This window comes from Cebus imitator, unplaced genomic scaffold (assembly GCF_001604975.1).
Source record: "Cebus imitator isolate Cc_AM_T3 unplaced genomic scaffold, Cebus_imitator-1.0 Scaffold220, whole genome shotgun sequence".
Classification (NCBI taxonomy): Eukaryota; Metazoa; Chordata; class Mammalia; order Primates; family Cebidae; genus Cebus; species Cebus imitator.
Window position 1 is genome coordinate 1,672,911 of NW_016107535.1, and position 7,562 is coordinate 1,680,472.

The 7,562-nt window shown below is 37.5% G+C and overlaps 1 protein-coding gene across 8 annotated transcripts in view; it reads left to right on the forward strand.

Moving 5' to 3' along the window:
* Positions 1–7,562, forward strand: part of LOC108318535 (LIM domain containing preferred translocation partner in lipoma) — a 731,582-nt gene that overhangs the window by 459,615 nt on the left and 264,405 nt on the right. The gene's annotated exons all lie outside the window — the stretch shown is intronic.

A 7,562-nucleotide genomic window follows, 5' to 3' on the forward strand; every position in this document is an offset into this window, starting at 1 on the left:
TGATGGAGAAAAAGAAAATAATTTATTTTTCACATCCTTCCCCATATTAATTCAGGCTTCCATCTATTGTGTAGAAGCTTCCTCTACATCTTGCATTTGCTTGGACATTAAATAGGGGTTTAGCATCTCAAGCCTCAGCAAGGCTAGTGATCTATAAGTGAGACATGTGGAGGGCAAAACTGAGGCGATCTGTTGTCAGGCTGCGGCCCTCTGAAGGCAATCATAACTCCCGCAATGTTGGGGTCACAGTGGTTGCTGCGGCAGGACAGGCAGCCAAGGACCCAGGAGATGGGTGAGGTGGAGCAGGTCTAAGATACTGCAAACACCTTGGCTAGTTTCTCCTCTGAGAAGGGGCTGCAGTATAATGTGGCTTGTTTGTGACCCCTTGTCTATTCATATTACTGATCCTCCTGAAAGAATCTTATTCTTCACCCTTTAGCACTATTAAGCAATGTTTACAAACTCCTTATGAGTGAGGGTTACATCTTATTTGACTTAATTGTCCGTATGTGGATCTTTTAAGTTGACACTCTCTGTTACTTCTTCTGAATAGGTAAGGTATAATACTGCATATGCCCGCTCACCACAACTTGGATTTTTCACTAGTACTAGAACCAACATGATGTTGATTCCTCCCATTATGACGAGAGGAACCAATGAGAACAACTTGGAACAGGTGAAAATAGAGGAACTGGGCCAGTTTCCAGCCATTTGGGCTGGAAGAGTGCCCTTCTTTCTTTTCAGTTAGAACTGTGAGAAATCAGAAATTTGAGAGCCCTCAATTAGCTAGAAGATGAATGGTAGTTTTGGGGGATGGATTGGGTAGAAGTTTGGACTGTATTTTTAAAATTCTTTCCACATTTTTAACAAGATGGTCAACTTCAAGACAGAGCTATTCACATATTCAACATTATATCAAAAATCTCCTTATAGGGTGTTTACTAAACTGTTTTTCTGATCTGAAAATTTCTGCCGTATTAATGGTGTCCTATGTGAATTTCAAGTTCTATAGGGGAATACAGTTCTTCCTGACAGTGAGGACTGTGAAGAGCTGGAAAAATCCAGCTCAAGAAATCCATTAGCTTTATGCGTGACCACTATATGAAAGTGGCCAGCCATGATCCTTTTCCAATAGATAGATTCCAAGTTAGAATTTTAAGTGATTTTAAACATTACTCAGTTGCTGAAGTCTCTCTATGAAAAGAAATGTTATTACAGCTTTTTATTTCTTTTTTAAAATAAATTTGTCCAAAACAGCCAATCAGAATAGCCTTGCTCTTTGTTAATGTCACAGTATGTTTGTATAACTTCCTCCTGGCCCAGACAAGGGGAGTCTATTTTCAAAACAACCAGTTCAGAGAAACAGATTATTCAACTTAGCCACACTTTCTGTTTTTAACAATCGCAACAGATTCACCTAGGGAAGATTACAGTAAAATAAAATGTTAGGTCAGAACGAGTGCTGCCAACATTTAAGTTCAAATAGATAGGCAGTTTTGCCCTGCCCAAAGCAGCGTGACCGAAAGCATGGCTGAGTGATGATCCTGAAGGAAGGAGATGCGTTGCTTGAGGACTGTGTTATCCCACGTGGGAACCAGACATGAGAGAAAGCAAAACAATATGTACTGGAGAGACTCACCTGGCGGAGAACTGAGCTAGTCTTCAGGTGTTGTTTTCTCATTAAGTCACTGGGAACTCTGACCAGCCTCTCTTAAGCATTCGGAATCCACCCTTTGGTGTAGGAGAAAGAATCAGCCCCCACTGCTAGAACTGGATCTAAAACGCTGATTCCAGCCACATCATTAACATTTGGCCCATCCTCACCCACTGACCCAGGGAGATGGAAAGAATTTTTATGAACCACTCATCAGAAAACATGGAACTTTATTTTGCTTCTTATTTGAGCAAGGTAGTTATTCAAGATGATCTATTAGATGATTTACAGATTCTGGATATCAGATTTTATGTTATTTTTTAAATTTTTGATATATTTGTTTTTCAACAGTTTCATGTGTTTTCACATCATATTCAGTTGTACATTTTTAAAATGAAAATCAAATCATGTACTTTCACTCTGATTATTAAGAGTGGTTAGAGGTTGATATTTAGCCATCTGTCTGTCTGTGCTTTGGGAAGGGAGAAAGAGGCTGATGAAGCTATGGATAAATTCTGTGTGTGTTGTGAGGGCATTGGCTGATGAAGGGGTGGGTTTCTTCACAGTTGGTCTTTGAGCAAAACACTACAGTATTCTACTGCACCTGTGCACAGAGGACCTTATTGTCCTTATATTGACTGTTTGGCTTAATTATGCGACTACAGTCATGAGAAATGAGCTCCTAATTCTTGACCCAGTTCTTTTGTTGACATTCCTCTTCCAGTTTGAGGAAAACCTCTAGACCTCTTTATATCACGCTTCAAACCCTAGTAAAGTAGAACATCTTCTTTACTAATTAATTAATGATTGCAAAAGGCTTGGAAATTTCCAAGGACTGAATAATTGCCAAGTGAGGACTGTTCAGCTTTCCACTGGCTTTCATTTATTTTTAATTTTTTTTTTTAGTCACTGATGGAAAACTTACCCTCATGTCTGAAAACAATTATACTTATTATATTGAGTAATTCTGGGGATTTTGGCATTTAGCCCATTAAGGAAAAAGTTTAAAAGATGAATTAAATAAATCTTCCCAATATTTGAGATGAGCTGCTTTAGTTTTCCTATATCAAGATAGTATAAAAAGAGGAATATAGTATAGTAAAAAAGAGGTGAGACAGGATGGGGAAATGGAGGAAGCAAGGAAGGAAAGAAGGAAAGAAAAAGAAAGGGGAAGAAGTGAAGAAAGGAAAGAGACAGGATGAGAACCTGCAAGGCTTAGGGAATCATGATTATATTTATGTTCCCATAATATGCTGAGCAGTGAATTTGCATGCTACAGTAGGCCTTACTGTTTTTCCTATACCATCTGAGCTGAGTTCCTTGCAAAATATTGTTATAAATAAGTCATTATAAGGCAGAAATGTTCTCTTCTCACTGGAAATCCTCTTATAGATGCAGTAGAATCTCTTCTGTTTGCTGATGTGTAAAAGCTAATGTTAGCTACATCTTGCTGTGTAGTGCACAGGCCTCTAGTCCCGTGCTTTAGTTATATCCCTGTGAGTTGGGATGCACGTTTTCTCCAGGATTTAGATATGGTGGCTCAGCTTGAAAGTTCCAGAGGCAGGACCTGGAAGCTAGTCAGGACTCTCAGGTCTAAAGTGACCAGGCAACTTTAGCCTCCACTTATCATAAAAACTCATCTTTGTCAGCCTCAGCTATTAAAGGGACACGAATTTGCTACATAGTGTGTGAAAGTTCTGGGCCTGTGTCTCCCAGGAAAGTTGGAGAATCTCGTCCCCATGAGTGTAGAGGTTATGTTAAATTCTGAAACCACATAATTAAAATGTCCTTGAAAAAGAAACCTTATTCTTAAGCATTTCAAATTTCGGATGCTATTTCAAATGGTGTTTTAGAATTTGTTTACAATCATTTGTTATTAGCATATAGAAATAACAATAGATTTTTGTGTACCGACTTTGTATCCTACAATTTGTTAAATGTAATCGTTGTACTAGCTTCTTTAATAAGACTTCTTAGGCAGTTCTTCCTGATCATTTTATCTGCAAATTGTTGATGCAGTTGTTTATTTCCTTTATGGATAAGTCTATTCATCAACATTTTATGTTTGAAAGATTTGCTTGCTGATTGGAAAGGAAACCGTATCATACAACTTCGGAGGAAATAAGTTGAAAAAAATAAGAAATCTTTACTCTCCACTTCCATAGGCCAGCCTACTTAAACCATCAGACATAGAAGCAATTTTCAAAGTATAAAACACTCTCATATAAGGGGTTATAGGTCCTAACCCCTTACATTTACAGATGAGATACCTGAGGTCTGAAAAGCCACAATGACTTTCAGGGTTATGTAGTTAGTAAGTGACCACATGTGAGTACAAAATGTAACTCTTCTTTCTATTCTACAATTCATCTCTACGCTGGTTAACAATAGTTCAAGACGGGAGGTCACAAGTAAATGACCTTTAAAAGGTGTCATAATAAATATTGTCAGAATTGCCGTATTTCCAATCTTTACAACCCCATCATCAGTTTTGTAAGGTAACTTAACAATAGAAAATGGCTCCTATTCTAGTGCTCTCCCTGTTCTGTCTCACAGCTACTCCCATCAAAACACTTGTTGATAGGCTCTCTGTAATTTTGACTCAGTCCATGATCTCTCTATACTGATTTTAAAAGTTATCATCAGAATGGATGTGCTAGTATACTAAGAAATGTCTATGAATGTTATTTATTTCTTTGTCTTAGTTAATTGCTTTCATAGATTCAGTTGTTTAAAAATAAACTAGGTCTTTTAGCCATGAAACCCTTGCCTATGCCTATGTCACGAATGGTTTTGCCTATGTTTTCTTCTAGGGCTTTTATGGTGTTAGGTCTTAAGTTTAAATCTTTAATCCATCTGGAGTTAATTTTTGTATAAGAGCAGAAGATTAAACACCGCATGTTCTCACTCATAGGCGGGTGTTGAACAATGTGAACACATGGACACAGGGAGGGGAGCACTACACACTGGGGTCAGTTGGGGGGAAATAGGGGAGGGACGGTGGGGTGTGGGAAGCTGGGGAGAGATAGCAAGTGGAGAAATGCCAGATGTAGGTGATGGGGAGGAAGGCAGCAAATCACACTGCCACGTGTGTTCCTATGCAACAATTTTGCATGTTCTTCACATGTACCCCAAAACCTAAAATACAATAAAATAAATAAATGGGGAAAAAAAAAAAGATGTAAGGAATGGGTCCAGTTTCAGCTTTCTGCATATGGCTAGCCAGTTTTCCCAGCACCATTTATTAAACAGGGAATCCTTTCCCCATTGCTTGTTTTTGTCAGGTTTGTCAAAGATCAGATGGTTGTAGGTGTGTGGCATTACTTCTGAGGCCTCTGTTCTGTTTCATTGGCCTATATCTCTGTTTTGGTACCAGTGCCATGCTGTTTTGATTACTGCAGCCTTTTATTATAGTTTGAAGTCACGTAGCATGATGCCTCCAGCTTTGTTCTTTTTGCTTAGGATTGTCTTGGCTATATGGGCTCTTTTTTGATTCTATATGAAGTTTAAGGTGGTTTTTTCCACACCAAAAGCAATGGCAACAAAAACCAAAATACACAAATTGGATCTAATTAAATGTAAGAGCTTCTGTGCAGCAAAGGAAACAATCACCAGAGTGAATTGGCAACCAACAGAATGAGAAAAAAATTTTGCAATCTATCCATCTGACAAAAGGCTAATATCCAGAATCTACAAAGAACTAAAACAAATTTACAATAAACAAACAACCCCATTAAAAAGTGGGCAAAGGATATGAACAGGCACTTTTCAAAAGAAGACATTTTTGTGGCCAAGAAACATATGAAAAAATGCTCATCATCACTGGTCATTAGAGAAATGCAAATCAAAAACAAATTGAGATACCATCTCGCGCCAGTTAGAATGGTGATCATTAAATAATTTGGAGGCAACAGATGCTGGAGAGGATGTGGAGAAATAGGAATGTTTTTACACTGTTGGTGGGAGTGTAAATTAGTACAGCCATTGTGGAAGACAGTGTGGCAATTCCTCAAGGATCTAGAAATAGAAATACCATTTGACCCAGCAATCCCACTACTGGGTATATACCCAAAGAATTATAATTCACTCTGTTATAAAGATACATGCACACGTATGCTAATTGCAGCCCTGTTTACAATAGCAAAGACTTGGAACCAACCCAAATGCCCATCAAGGATAGATTGGATAAAGCAAATGTGGCACATATACACCACGGAATACTATGCAGCCATAAAAAGGGATGAGTTCATGTCCTTTGCAAGGACATGGATGAATCTGGAAACCATAATTCTCAGCAAACTGACAGAAGAACAGAAAACCAAACACCGCATATTCTCACTCATAAGTGAGTGTTGAACAATGAGAACACATGGACACAGGGAGGGGAACATCACACACTGGGGTCCGTTGGGGAGTGGGGGCCTAGGGGAGCAATAGCAGGGAGTGGGAAGATTGGGGAGGGATGACATTAGGATAAATACCTAATGTAGGTAATGGGGGATGGAGGCAGCAAACCACCATGGCATGTGTATACCTTTGTAATAATCCTGCAAGATCTGCACGTGTACCCCAGAACTTAAAGTATCATAATAATAATAATAATAATAATAATAATAAAATACCCCAGTTCGCTAATCCCTTTGGAAATTCAGCAAATCATTTTAACAGGTGATTCTGGCAATATATAATTCTTCTTGTTTACAGAATGAGAGAACTTCTATTTATCAGTGTTTTTTCTTTGTTTTGTTTTATTTCAGTTCTAAGCAACGCACTTATTTTGCTTATTGACATATTGATATATTCCATTGGGGATCTCATTTCTTTCCTGGCCAGCTACAAACACTCACACTGTCCAATTTCAAAAAAGAGACTATAGTTATTCTCTTCTTCACCAAAGAAATTTGAACCATTATTAATAAATAATTTTTGGTGAATATTAAGGCTTTGAAATGTTTTGCACACCGAGTGATAGAAAGTGTCTTATAGTGAAAGACACATTTTTACTCCTATAGTATCAAAAGTGCTGTTGTCCTGCATACAAAGATATTTTAGTTGTTTGATTTTCTGGAATACAGCAACCTCAACCTTTAGAGATACTCTTAACAAATAATATGGGGTTTGATCTGTTTCATCTTTGCTCATCAGAGAATGCTCTTCAGATAATACAGTTTGGTTTATTTCAGAAGGTTGCTTATCTAAAATAACATTTTGAAAATATGAGATAATAACACTTAACATTTTTTTAATCCCTTATGAAATTTACCAAACATTCTCATATAAGGAAAACTCTGTAACACTTTCAGAGGCAACTTGTTGAGTATCCTACCAACACTGAATGCCTAAGGGGGGGTGAGAACTGACATCACCTCACTGCCAGCGCAGAGTGCTTACCACTCTGTGGAACTTGCCTCCATTTGTAGCTTTCTGAGTTTGTAGATGCTAACTCTATTTTATGTAGAGTTGTCCAAACATAAACTATTCCTTGGGTGCAGCAGTTTAGGGACTAGAACTTCAGAGTAGTATTTCTGGGACATAACATATATTTAACATTATTTGAAACTCAAGAGTCAGTCAACATTGCTATTAAGAGTTAAGGAGCTGAAACTATGTGTACCCTAAATCTGAATTCAAGGTAAGAGACCTCTTGTTATTCAACCTTTGTAAGTGTTTGGTATATTTTTGCCTCCTAAAATATGACATTGTCTTTGTTTTTAATTCATATTTAGGGATGATTGTAAAAAAAGAATAAGGTGTAAGTGTGATAGTTATTTATGGATTTATCAGTTCGATGTTATGTTTCATGGTTCATAATGCAACTTTAACATAAATCTGAGTAAATTTACTATAGATGATATTAGTAGTTTTTACTGGAGGAAACCATGCTTTTTTTTTTTTTTTTTTTTTTTTT